This window comes from Acomys minous (genome assembly GCF_964271855.1).
Source record: "Acomys minous genome assembly, chromosome: 7".
Taxonomy (NCBI): domain Eukaryota; kingdom Metazoa; phylum Chordata; class Mammalia; order Rodentia; family Muridae; genus Acomys; species Acomys minous.
The window spans coordinates 111,314,103-111,327,301 of record NC_140488.1 but is presented as its reverse complement, the minus strand read 5'-3'; the positions used below and the strand labels follow the sequence as shown (position 1 = coordinate 111,327,301).

Here is a 13,199-nt window from a genome sequence, read left to right as displayed (position 1 = left end):
TTTGATCGCAGAAGCTCCAATTGGCTTGCCCAGTTGCAGAGCCTGTTTAGAATCTGCAGCAGGAGGCCTGGGAATCTGAAGTCCAGCCATATGTTATACTCACAAGTCCTTTTCATGGGGGTGGGGTGGGGTGGGGGGGGTTGAGGCTGATGGGGGAGGGGGCAGCTCTACCTTGGAGTACTTTCTTGTTTCCTTGCTGATTTGTTTTTCAGCTGGCTAGGCAGGCTCCCCTCCCATGAGCTCCCTTGCTCTTCCACTCCATCTATTCCTCTGCTTTCGCTGAAACCCCTCCCTTTTTCAGAGTGCAGGGTATCTAGTGGTCTGACACCAGGGTCAGCTCCAAGGGGCCATGGGGGAAGGCAGGGGAAGAGCCAGACCTTGAGCATCTGATGCAGACTTGGGGGGTGGGGGTGGGCACCCACAGATCCAGTAGCAAGCCCCTTGAGTGAGGACACTCTCTCTTCCCAGGCCCCCAGTTCTGACTAACCAGGCCAATAGGTGTGATCCTTCTCCACTTAGGGGACCTGGGGAAAATCTCACATTTTAATTCTCAGTGAGTCAAACACCCCCCCCCCCACACACACACACTTGCTCCTTGTCTCTTAGGCCTCCCTTAATAAGATATTTTTAAAATCCCATGGAATTGGGAAATGCATCCTAGGAGATGGAAGAGAAAGCCTTTAATCCCACCAGCCCATTGGAGAACACCGTTGGAGTCCAGAGACTCCCTTAAAGGAGAGGGGTGACTGCCACAAATTACGTCAAAGGCGAATTTACTGGCTTGTTTGTCTCCAGCATCAAATTTCTCCAGCAGTCAGCCCTCTCCAAGGCCCCTTTGCCCTTACAGCACCCCCCCCCCATTCATTTTAACTCTAGGACTTAAAGTTAGACAAACAGACCCCTTTGTCAGCAGTCCCAGGGAGGCCCCAGGATTCGGAGAGGCCTCAGGCTCAATGCTCGCCTCCTAGATTTTCCAAAAGTTCTGGGCAGTTAATGGGACTGGACGCTGGGAAAAGCCTGATCCTGGGAGAATTGAGAGGTGAGAACAGGGGGAGAGAAGGTGGCTGGGCCTCCAGCCAGGGCTGTGGTGCGGCCTAACCAAGCCAGATGAGCCTGGCACTGCTCTGCTGTTGGGCCAGGCCAGGCCAGCCCTCCCGCCCAGCCCACAGCGGCCTTTTTGCCTGGAACCGTATTCAGAATTTCCCCCACAAATACCCAACTCCAGCTTTCCTGGTTATTTTAGACTTGTTTTGAGTAAAAGGAGTCGCTTCAAAAAGAAATGTTGCTACAACACACAACCCGCGGCCTTTCCCCCAGCTGTGTCTGTAACTCGCATGCGTTCAGTCTAATAACTTTTAATGTCTCGCCCTAAAACGTCTTTATAAAAAATAGCTTTACAGCATAATAGTCCAGGTGTCTTTCTGCTTGTTACCGGAGATTAAAAAAATGTGTAGACACCCCCTCCCCACTCTCATAGAAAGACCAGGAAGAAAAGGCATTCCATTCCATTCCGCAGGCGCTGGTCCTGGAAGCATTAGCTGCCCAGCGCGGCTAGGCACAACCCTCTGGCCTGCCTGTCTTTTGCATCAGTTGTTACAAGCAGCTCTGGAGCATGAAGATTTAATTCTGCTCAGAGTTTCGGGTTTCAAACGGTAGAGATGTTTCACTTCTGCTTTAAGAAGGGCTGTTTTTATAACTATGTGCTGAGAACTAAAACAATAAAATCGCACCTAATGTTAGTCCCGCAGTCAGTAGTGGGTGTCATTTTTTTAAAAAGGGAAAATATCTTCTAGCTAGAGATGATTTTGGCCTTGACCTTGTCTTAGTAATCAACTTGAGATGCTTTTGATTATTTTTTGGCACGCAGACGCTCCAGGATATTTAAAAACTTTCCGTGTGGGTTTACTAGCCACTTCCATTTCGGAGCCTGAACCATCCTGTCCCTAGGCAGAAGAGATACTCCACCCCTTGACCAGAATCAAAAGACCCCATAGAACCACCAAATAGGGTCACCTTTGGCAGCGGTGTCAGAGCTCCCAGCCTGGGTGTCTTGACTTCCCTTCCCGCCAGCTTTATGCAGCGGAGCTGGGTTCGCCCTTTGAGGCTCTGCGCTTGGGGGAGTCCGGAACCTCGCTTCTTCTCGGCTTCCCCCTTTCGCTTGCCTAGCCTCCCCCCTCCTCCTCTCCCCTGGCGCCCAGAGCTGCTCCGGGTGCGTTGGAGAAGCTCAATACGTGTCAATTGAATTGAACTGCTGCGGGCGCAGGCTGTACACTGCCGCCGAGCCCGGATCTGCACGACGTTACCGAGAGGAAATTTATGGGCTGAACGGTGAAGCCAAAAGTTGTTCCCGGCCAAGGAAAATAAAACGCGGAGATACTCTCACGAGGCCGAGGTGAGAGAGGAGCGCAGACCCTCCAGCCACCGGAGGTCCGGACCATGCAATGCTCTAGAAGTGGGAGAAACTCAGGCGCATCCTGGTTCCCTTTATGGTCCTCCCATCCCCTTGTGTCCCCAGGAGCAGCCTCCCACCCTCACACAATTCCCACACAAATGAAACGTCCGGGGAGTAAGGGCGCGGAACGGCCAACGTTGCCCATGGTGGTGTTTTCACGTAGCTCTTCGCGCCTGAAGGGGATGTAGCTCCTCTGGTTAGAAGGGGCGAGGTGGGGTAGGGGTGAGGGCGCCCACGCGCACTCACGCTCTGCTGGGCTGGGTCTTGGAGGGGACACTAGGCCAGGAGAGCGCTGCGCTGGTGGTAAGAGGCAGCAGTGGCGCCTGCCGCTGGGGTTTGACAGCTTTGGCTGAGAGGAGTGCGAGGCGCTTTATGGTAATTGCGGTCCTCCACTGGCCTTCTGGGTAGCAAGGGGAGTCTCGGCGCGCGGCCGGGAAAGCCGTCCCCGCCGCCCCCTATCCCCTGGGCTGGAGATCTGTTAGCCCACCTAGCCGTCGCCGCCGCCCGAGTCGGTCACCACTCTCCTAGGACGTGAGCCCCCGCTGGGTGTGAATAGCTAACTCGGCCAGAGCTAGGACATTGAGGACCGAGGGCAGTTGGGGGCGGGGGGGGGGGGACACGACGACACGACCCGCACCCAGGTGGTTCAGGGTTCAGATGTGGCGAGACCCCAGTGCAACCGACTGGGAATCGGTGACGGCCAGGGAAAGTCGGGCGAACCTTTCCTGGGGAATCACCCCCTCCCGAAACCCCACCGCGGAGGCGCCGCAGCGGAGGGTGAGCGGAGACTGGGGAGCTCAAACTTGCGAGAGCTGGAGGCGGCGGCGGCGGGCGGGCGGCTGTCGCCCGAGCGCTGCGCCTGAGGGGGGAGGGGAGGCGGCTGTTGGGAGGGAGGGAGGGAGGGAGGGCGGAGGGAGGGGGAGGAGGAAGAGGAGGGAACCTGGGAGGGGGGACGCGTTGGGATCGCGGCGTGCGGCAGCAGACGGAGCCCGGGCTCCCAGCGGCAAGGTGAGGCAGAGCCGCGCTCCGGGCTGAACGGCGGCCGAGCTCTTCGGCCGAGGGGAAGACGCTCCGGAACCCAGACCACGATCGAGAGCGGGAGCAAGGCGGGCGGCGGTGGCGGAGGGGGACCACGCGAGCCGCCGGGCGGAGAGCCCGAGCCGCGCTGTCGCCGCGCAGGGACGACTTGGCCAACACACTCGCTCACACACACACTCACACACACCCAGCCCGAGCGGGCGCTCGCGGCTAACCGTCAACATGGCGCTGGGGCTCTTGCCCGAGCGCGGGCGGCTGTGGCGGCGCGGGAGCTGCTGAAGCCGACAGAGCCCAGTCCAGCTGCGGGAGGAGAGGATCGCGCGGGGCCGTCGCCACCTGCCCGGAGGCTCGCAGCCCGCCCCGCCCCGCCCCACCCCCACGCGGCCCAGAGCCCACCCCTCCGCGGGGCCGACCCCGAGGGCAGCAGGCTAGCTGCAGACGGAGACGGAGGCGAGTGAGCGCGGCGCCCGGAGCGGGCTGCGGGCAACCGGGGAAGGCAAACTTTGCTGCTCGCTGCGCTTCCCCGGCCCGGCTCCTCCGTTCCTTAACGCAGCCGCCCTCTCCCGACCCCGCACCCGTCCACCCACCAAACCAGCCGCCCCCGGATCTTCCTCGCCGCCTGGACTCCGCTCCGGGGAAAACTTCAAAGCGCCGGATCGTAGGCTCCCTGCCTACTTCCCGACTGGGGATTTCAGGTCAGTGCCCGGAACACCTTTCCCTGGGGGCCGCGGGCAGGCTGGCGCGCCGGGGACTGCAGCCGAAACCCCCACCCCCGTCGGGACTCTCACCCTCAGAGGGTTTCTCCTCCGACTCCAGTAGACCCCAGTCGGGAGGTTTAAGCTACCTTGCTCGCTTTCGTTTTTACCTCAGAGCTGCAAGTTATTAAAAATGCAGCTAACCTAAGCGGCCCCTGCGTGGGCACCAAGAAGGGAGGGAGGGACTCGACGGGGGACCTGCTGCCTCCCGAGGGGCTGGGAGGGCCGGGAGTTCAGCGAGTGGAAGTTTGCAGCCTCTGTGTGTCTGCGCGGGAGCGCGGTCGTCGCCGAGCGTCGGGAGTCAGGCGCGGGGGGTGGGGTGGGGGGTGAGTACTGAGCTAGAAGCTGGGAAGCTCGTCTCGGCGTTACCTCGCTAGCAGGAAGGGGAGGGCGGCGGGTTCCCGTCTGCTTTCTTTTTCGACTCGGAAAAGAACTGTAAAAAACCCCCAGCCGCCGTCGCTTCGTCTGGCCTCTTCAGGGGCCGGTGGTGCCTCCGAGTGGAACGACGGCTTGTGCGTGCGCTAGTGTGTGCGGCGGGTGTCTTGGACCGAGCCGAGCTCGACCTGCCTTCGTCGCGCAACTCCGGAGGGGAGTCCCGGGTTTTTTCTTGGCTTGCCCCAAACCGTGAATCACGTGGATTAAAGGGGGGGGGGGAGAACTACTAGGAAACCGTGGAGAGCCAGAGATTCGGACTGAGCCGGTCTGCCGGCCCGCCAGGTCAGATGCTTTGTTTTGTAAATGTTCTTTTAAGATTCTAATTTTGACCCCCTCCCATCTCCACCCTTCGGGGAGACGTCCTAGGGTTGGTTTTAAGTTAGGGCCTCTGGGAGCGGGTGTTGATTGCTTGTGTTTGGGGCAGAGTGGGAGACTGAGCGGAGCCTTGCAGCCCTCCGCTGGGCAGTGGGGAGCCTGGTGGGAAGCCCTGATGGGCGTGTGAAAGTCTGCGGCCGGGGGAAGTTGGTCTCACTCAGAGGGCGGGCGACGCGTAGGCTCTAGACGAAGAGGAACTTGCGCACCGGGCGCGATCCTCGGCTGAGGCGGCGGGGAGGGCGAGGCGGCACAGGGCCAGCACTTGGAGCAGGCGAGAGGCTGTACTGCAGAGCCATCACAAACCCGGGGGCTCAGGGCGGTGGCAAAGAGCGCCTGCTGTTTACGAAGAGAGCCTAGGAGCGCCCTGTACGGAGTAGGGCGGCTCGTGGCACGTGTAGTCCCGGCGGACTTCTGGCTGCCCGGTTGCTCACGGGAACGCGTACCCACGTCCCGAAGACGCCTGAGCCTGTCCGCTTGTAGGCCGAGGCTGAGCGAGGCTTATTTGCTGTTAATGAATCTTTTTCCAGAAAGTCTGCGACCTCCAGCTAGACGCTGTGAGTGCCCGCGCGCGAAGGCGCGCGCCGCGGGCGTCTAAAGGGTGGGGGTTGGGGGAATGGAAAAGCGAAGAAGGAACTGGGGGGAGGGTTATGTTTATTTAAAAACAAACCTTAAAAAGAAACCAGAGTGCTTCAGCTACTGCCTAGTTGCGTCTAGACTAGACAGTCCAGGGCCTTAACAGTGTAACCCCCCTCCCAGTGCACCCTTATTGCGAGAAGGCTAGGAGAGGAGTATTGCTATTTGGTTTTCAGGTTATTCCCTTGGACGGAAAAAAGAAATCCTTAAAAATGGAACGGGAGAAAAAAAAATTGAGGAAATAGCCCACCCCAGAAGGTGGTGGGTGGTGAACAGACAGACGTGGGTATTTCTAGCCATCTGACACTTCCTTTGGCATTGGAAACGGACACCATCGGGAGAGATGGACCTGTGTACCAGGTGCTGGATTCGGTTTTGCCACCGGAATTGCTTGTGTGGAAGGCATTTTAATTGTCGACCTCAGAGACGCCGCCAGTATGTGGACACTTGGGGAATATTCACTTCTCGACCCTTACCCTCCATCTCCGACTTGTTACCTGGTCTGTGTTGCAGTGTCGGGCTCGTGTTTATTGGGGGTTGGATCGTGTCGCGTAGACCTACGCGGAGGGTTGATTAATATGCCGTCCAGGTTTAATCCGAAGCTGGCCTTCAGTGTGCGGTGTACACTACCACGTACACGAATTGCCTGCGGTGGTTAGAGGATCACGCGGGTTCGGTCACCAGGCGCTGGGCGGGGAGGTCTGAACTGGGGCTCGATTGGCCCCAGCGCTGTCCTTTGAGGCGCTGTCACCAGTAGGTGACTGAGAGTTAATTAGGAAGTGTTCTCTGGATCAATGGGCCGCACAGCTCATTAGCGATTCTCTCCAGCCCTTTGCAGGGCCGGCCTGGCCTCCGCCTCCCACACAGCCCGAGCCCCCGCGGTCCGGGCTGTGGAGAGTGCCGCTGGGAAGTGGGGAGGGGTGGTCAGTGAGGGACAGCGGGCAGGTCAGTATAACTTCGCAGGGCGGCGTGTTGCGTGTGGCGCCGCGAGGTCCGCACAGCCCGCTCTTTCTTCCTGCTCGCCTCCACTGTGTCTTTTAACTCGCTCTAGCTCGCTTTGCTGCCTGGCTGCTCCTCCCCGCCTCCCTCGCCTATCTCTTGTTCTCTAAGCACGACGCCTGTGCTCCCCGCCCAGTTTGGGATTAGACAAGATAAAAATAGGACTGCCCAGCGCGGAGAGCTGTGACAGTGCCCGGGTAGCCGGGCTGATGCGAGCGCAAAGGATAGGGTCTGGGGAAGACTAGCAGGGCGCTCGGGGAGGCCAGATTCTTATTGGACCCTCACCCCCTGCCCCGCAGGCGCCGTCACGCTCACTGGACTCCGTCCGCTGTGAACCGTGCGGGCCAGGGGGACCTGAGCAGGGTCTCCGCGCTCTCGCGGGTGTTGTTGGTGTGCGGTTGATAGATCGGTCTAGACAGGCATGCAGACTCCCTCCCGGCTGAAGGACGGGGCGCGGGGGGGGGCAGTGGAGATGGCAGCAGACTCCCGAGAGCGGCGAGCGAGCAAGCTAAAGCTAGCCTGCGGGCCCAGCAAGCCGGGTGGAAGGCAGGTTGCGGCGGCGGGGGTGGGGGTGGGGGGGGCGCTGTCTCTTAACCCTTTATGTGCGGTAAAGTGTTTAATGGGGGGAAGAGGGACAACGAGTCTAGAAGTGACTGGAAGTCGAGTGGTCCTCAGGGGTGGGGGCCTGGAGTCTAGACCTACTAGTGTTTTCCTTTCTCTTCTCTGTGCATCCGCCAATTCTTTCACAAATCAAATGCTACTGCTAAACAGAGTCCTCGCTTGGCCCAGTACTTCTCTTTGGAGAGAGCTGTGAAGACAAAATGGGCACCCTCTCTTGAGGATCTGAGTTTGAGAGCAGAGTGTGTAGATAGACCCCTGTTAACTTTGGGGGGAACTCAAAGGGAGAGATGGTAGTTGAGCAGAGGCTCTGACCCAGACTGGTGCAGATTAAAGACCTTGATTGAGCCTTAGATGCCAGGCCAATAAGTATAGTGTGTAGGCATTGGTAGGAGAACACAGCATTCCTTGAGTTCATAAACAAGCACTTAACCATGAACTTGTGAATAGTTTTCATCAGACATATGCAGGAAGACAATCCAAATCAGAGATGGTGTGGATGCTTAAAACAATTATTTGTGTATCTGGTCTAAAATGCAATACATCTCACCACAAGTTAGTTTAGTTCTTTTCAGAGCTGGACATTCATGTGTGGGTCCCTCTATAGATAATTAACTTCTCTTCCCCCCCCCCCTTAAAAATGTGTGGTCTGAGGTTCCTCTGTTTACGTTTAAACTGTGAAGCCGTGCTGGTCTGGCCAGAAAATAAACTGCATTATAGGGAAAGCCAAAGAATCTAAGCAGTAAAAAGGAATGCTCAGATTAAGATGTACCCCTGATGACATGTGCTGGGGGGAATCATGACACCTTGGTTCCTATACACAAGAGATAAAGAACTGGCCAAAAGGAATGAAAACATGCGTATGCAAATGCAGAAATGTGCAGTGATATTCTAAAAAGAAAAACTATAGACCTTGTGAAGCTAGAAACTGGGGCAAAATTTCTATGTGTTGCAAAGACTGAAAAAAAAATCCATTTAAAGATGTGAAGCGGGTCACTTGGAAAAACACAAGGCATGCATGCACATACATACTGTGCTGAGACACGGAGACCTAGTTACTAAGACCCCCTTTGCCTTGAGGTAGACTTTTCACTAAGCTCCTCTGTTGAAAGTAAACCGGGGCAGCTACATTGACACATTCTCAGGGAAACAATGTATTTGGGCAGTAGGAATTGGCAAAGGAGCTTCCCAAGCAAGTGGATGGCCCCTTGTTTAGGATTCCTTTTAGTTGATTCTTGCCCTACTGGCTAGGTAGCAGGGATTTTTGAAGAGGCTGGGAAAGGATAGTAGCTCTCTGCTTTGTGGCCGGGAGAAAGATGTGTGCCTGGTAAAGTCTTGTTGATGAAGGTGGCACAGGGCTTGGACTGTGCAAGGGAACCGACAAAGGTATGCCCTCTGTGAGAAATAAAGGAGAGAGCAGGATGCTTTCATTTTGGTATGCTTTAGTGTATATTTCCCCTTTCTTCTGGGATGGCCTGTGCAGGGTGCAGTAGCAGGCGCCTCAGTGACCCCAGGCAGGCAGGCTCCTCCTGCTAAGGTTTAGTTTGCTCTGGGCACCTATTTGCCTCGGTCCCTCTTTGTCTAAGCCCAGTCAGGAATTCTAGTTTTTATTGGGGAGATCACACTTGGGTGAAGCCAAGGCTGGGCGCGGAGTAGGGCTGTGCTTAGGAGGAAGGCCGGCAGCCTCCTAAAAGGCCCCAAGTGCTGCCTCAACCCTTAGTCCTCTGGAGCAACCAGTGGCCCTTAACAGTGCCAGCCTAGTTTCCTCGAGGACTCCGCTTCCAGACACCTCCCCTGGCAGGGTTGGAGAATCGCTGCCCTGAGCTCAGAAGGCCCTTTTGTTAGGTCCTGGTGTCCTGGGAGGCGCTGAAAAGTATATGTAAATGCAGTGTTTTTGCTCTGGAGTCTCTTGGGACGGTCTGGATCCGGTCTGGTGGGGGCCTCTCCCGTTAGACTTAGGAAGGCTTTGGCTGGCCACCATCTGAGAGACTTGTTCAACGCAATTCCATCTTTTTCCAGAGTTGGCCTCTGTGCTGAGCCCTAGGCTGTGGATCTGGGAAAAATCCAAAAGAGCTGTAGCTATGACCTCCTCTGTTCACCTCCATAGTTGTCAGTCCCGGTTCATCTTGGGCACTTGGCCCAAGATATTCGCCAGTCACTCCCCCAACGGCTTCCCAAACTTGCTCCCAACATGTCCCACAGGAAGGGGCACCTCACATTTTGTGGGGTAGTAGTTAATGGTGCTCACATGAGGTATTGCTGAAGGTTCCTATTCTGAGCCAAAGCTCAATTCTGTGTGTCCTCAATCCAGACTCTTAGGGTAAGGCCCTACTTAAGTTTTTGGGTTTTTTGTTTTTGTTTTTGTTTTTTCCCCAGAGACCAAGTATCACTAGTCAGCAGGCACAGGCTAGGCTCCCCGTGAGTAGACAAATGGAGAAGTCCAGTCAGAGAAGATCCTGACAGCATAAAATATAATTTGTGATCTAAAAGACAGTTTCCAGTATAATCTCATTATGCACCACAGACTCCCGGTGTTATTTTGTGGAAGGCGGACAATGATCAATTTACATTGACCCGGGGCTGGGCGAGCTTTTAGATGGTAATTGCCATATTGATTTGCATGCAAAAAGGAGACCTGCTAAAATTAAAGACCGGAAGCTAAATTAAACTAAATTTATTGTCTAGGTGCAAACCAGGGGAGCTATTGGGGGAGGGAGGTGAGTCAGGTTAGGTTGCCAGGGGCAGAGCAGGTACGAGGCTATCAGAGCTTGGGGCGAGGGGGGGGCAGTTTACTACTTTCCCGGCTCTTTGCCTGGTGATTTCAAAATGCGGGGAAGGGAGTGGAGTTTGGGGGAAAAGTTATAAAAAGGTACAATTGCAGTAAAGGCCCTGGGTCTTTTAATGCTAACAGTAACTATATGGGAGAGGGGAGGTTGTTTATAGGGTTATAGGGGGGTCTTCCTGCACCATTTCCGGCACTCCCCACCTCCCATGTCTATTGTTCTGGCTTTTGCTATGGTGCCAGAGACACCAAAATCTGGAGAGAAAGGGGAGGGGGGGAAAAAAAGGCAGTCCTCCCTCCCCCGCCCTGCTCCTTCCCCTCCCCCTCCCCGAGCAGGAGACCTTGTGGTGGGCGGGAGTGTGGTGGAGGCTAGGCACGCCCTCCACCTTGGCAAGGCCCTGTGGGTCGGCACCGATGAGACTGGGCTCGTCTGACAACGGAAGCTAAGGCCACAGGCTCAGCTGGATGGCACTTGCTCGGGAAGCCGAAGACTCCAGGTGGCTGGGGTTGGGGGTGATGGGGGGGGGGGTTTGGGTAGATTGGAGTGGAGTGGGAGGTGCAGGCCTACCTAGTGCCAGGGTCTGGGGATCACCTCCAGAAGTCCTGGCATGCTAGGCCAGTTCCGAGCTGGGGCAGGCAGGAGCTGGAAACTGGCTAGCCAACGCTGGAAAGTTTTAAAAAGAGAAAGAAAGCCACTTGCGGAGTGCTGGCTGGGAGCCAGGTCAGCTGGGCTGGCTGCCTGGCCACTCCGGGGTGAGCAGAGGGAGCGCTCTGTTCTTCTCTCTACCTGGACCCTCTCTCCCTTTCAGCGTCTCTGCCGGGTCTATTTTAGTGGTCCTTGTTGAGTGGAGCCACAGAAGCTGGCAGAGGTGACCAGATGTCTGGTGCCTGAGCCAGTCCTCACTGAGCAAGGGTGAAGAAGAGTAAACCTTTGGTGCCAAAGTTCCTAAAACAACTGGAAGCCTGGAGTAGGTCTAGAAATCAAGAGGAAGTAGGGGAGAGGATGGTGAGGCCATATCCTGGGAGGAAAGGTTGGGAAGAGAAAGTGGTTGGCTTTTGGTTAGGGACATTACGGTGCCCAATAGGACCTGTTCTCTTCCAAGTCACTTGGCTGGTATTTTCTCTCCCGCTCCACTCTGGTCCCTAGGGTTTTCTCTTGGAGCCTTAGAGGCAGACGGATGTAGGATGTAGGAGCCCCTTCCAAAGACCTTTTGCTCTATCTAGATAATCGATTGCATTCTGTGGCAAGGCTAGGGTGGTCATCCCAGCCATAGGACCAGCAGTCTGCACTTTGCCTGAGAAAAGAGAGGCTGGGACACCTACTGGTGCTTGCCTCGGCCCAGCACCGGAAGGGAATGTGACGCTTTGTTGGGAGCCTTGGCCCCCAACCGCGGCATCTCAATGGGAGAGGTTTGTAGTATGTAGGGGGGAAATTGTGAAAGCCTTCTCAGTGGCCTTAGAGATTGCTGTAATGTTTAGGGGGAGCTGGGCTCTGGGCTCATTCTGGACGAATTACCTAAGGCTCCCGTGCTGGCTCCTTACCTTGTATTTGATACACAGAGCCTAAGAAGCTCTTCCAAACTTGAGGTGAAGACGGTGTATGAAAATGGCGATTTCATATGACACAATTAGACCAATAATTGGCTCCTCTCCGCAACTCCAGGACTGAGTTTGACCATGGCCCAATTTTACTAGCTGTGTGACCTTCCGGGGCAAGTTATTTATGGCCTTTGAGCCTCTGTGCGGTTCTTCATTTGTATGACTGGGAATAATTATCTACCTTTAGGATCAAAGACTATGCTTGGCACATAGTAGGTCCAGAGGGCGAACAATTGCTTTGACTGACTGCTCATGTCTCTGTAAGTTGCTCCTCAGTTCTCTATTGCCCCTAAGACCTGCTAGGCCATTGTCCCAGGGACCAAGGATGCTGGGTCAGCTTCTTCCTCCAGGGACACACAGCCTTCCAGGTAAACCTATGTGGGCTCTTCTTTTCCTTTGTTAGAGTTCTCTGCCTTCTGCTTTTAAGGGGTTCCATATGCAACGACGCAGATTCTAACCTCCCCCCCCCCAAGTGGGATCATTATATGGTTAGGAATTGATTCCAGAACTAGTATCTAGCTGCTGGAGAAGACCTCGGTGGAAGAGGTAGAGGACTGAATGCCCTGCTGCTTGCCGGGGTGCTGTGCTTTGGTAGGGATTAAGTCCGGGTTTGCAATAAAGTCAGCCTGAGATTGCTTCTTTTATATCGATATGTATTTTTTATTTTAAATTACTAGCACGAGGAGAAGAAAACCAGACCTGTATGGATCCAGGCCGGTAGTAAGCTACTGTGATCAGGTTTCCTCTTCGACTCCCAGAGGGGAAGTCAGCTTTTGATTGAAGCTACACTTGGTTCTTGACTCTCAGGGGATGCCTACCCTGAAACAGGAGCCCTCTCCTCCCCCTCCCCTTGCTTCCCTAAAAGCCTTTGTGCTGAAAGAGCTTCTGTAGGCACGAATCCCCGGTCCCTCTAAAGAATGCCTTGCAGCCTTTGCTGACGTTGTTCTGTGTGCAGTAGGTTTTTCTTTTTACCAGGCCAGCAGTTTTGCCCCGTTTTTAGCTCACGATTTTAGAGGTAGTGTGTGGACGGGCCGCTCCTAACCGCGATGGTGGTGGCTTCAGTGTGGAGCCCAGCTGCCTGGAATCTGAAAGCTCTGTAACCTTTGCCCTGGGGGCCCTTCAGGAGGGGGCAGAGGTGGGGAGCTTGAGAACCCAGGATCGTTGTTGAGGTCTGTTTGTTTTCTCCTGCCAGAGAGGCTGAGGGCGGGGCCGGGCAAGAGTATGTTCTAGCTTCTTGAGTCTGCTTTAAAAACTTGGTTTAATTGGAGAAACTCCTAGGCATTTCACAGTTCTGTACAAATGCAAACCTTGAAATAGCTCAAGACCTACGTCATTTAGGAAAGGATAAATGAAGTACAAAAATGTTCAAACTATGTAAATCCTTGGAGTTGTCTGCCCTCCCATAAACACATGACAAGTGCCAAGGCATTTCCAGTCAAAACACCCATGGACCCAGCAGCCTCCCTCCTTTGTGTTTATTATTTTATTAACAGCATTTTACACAGCATTTAAC

At 55.2% G+C, this 13,199-nt stretch overlaps 1 protein-coding gene across 8 annotated transcripts in view; it reads left to right on the top strand.

The window, feature by feature from the left end:
- Window positions 1-13,199, top strand: part of BCOR (BCL6 corepressor) — a 115,200-nt gene that overhangs the window by 68,844 nt on the left and 33,157 nt on the right. For 5 of the 8 annotated variants that reach the window (XM_084790799.1, XM_084790797.1, XM_084790798.1 and 2 more), the window contains exon 1: window positions 3,393-4,185. The exons of 2 other annotated variants lie outside the window; for them this stretch is intronic. The gene's annotated coding sequence lies outside the window, so the exon portion shown is untranslated. Of the gene's footprint in view, window positions 1-3,392; window positions 4,186-4,943; window positions 4,963-13,199 lie in introns of those variants that run through there. One more of the 8 variants, XM_084790796.1, reaches the window with a different exon arrangement.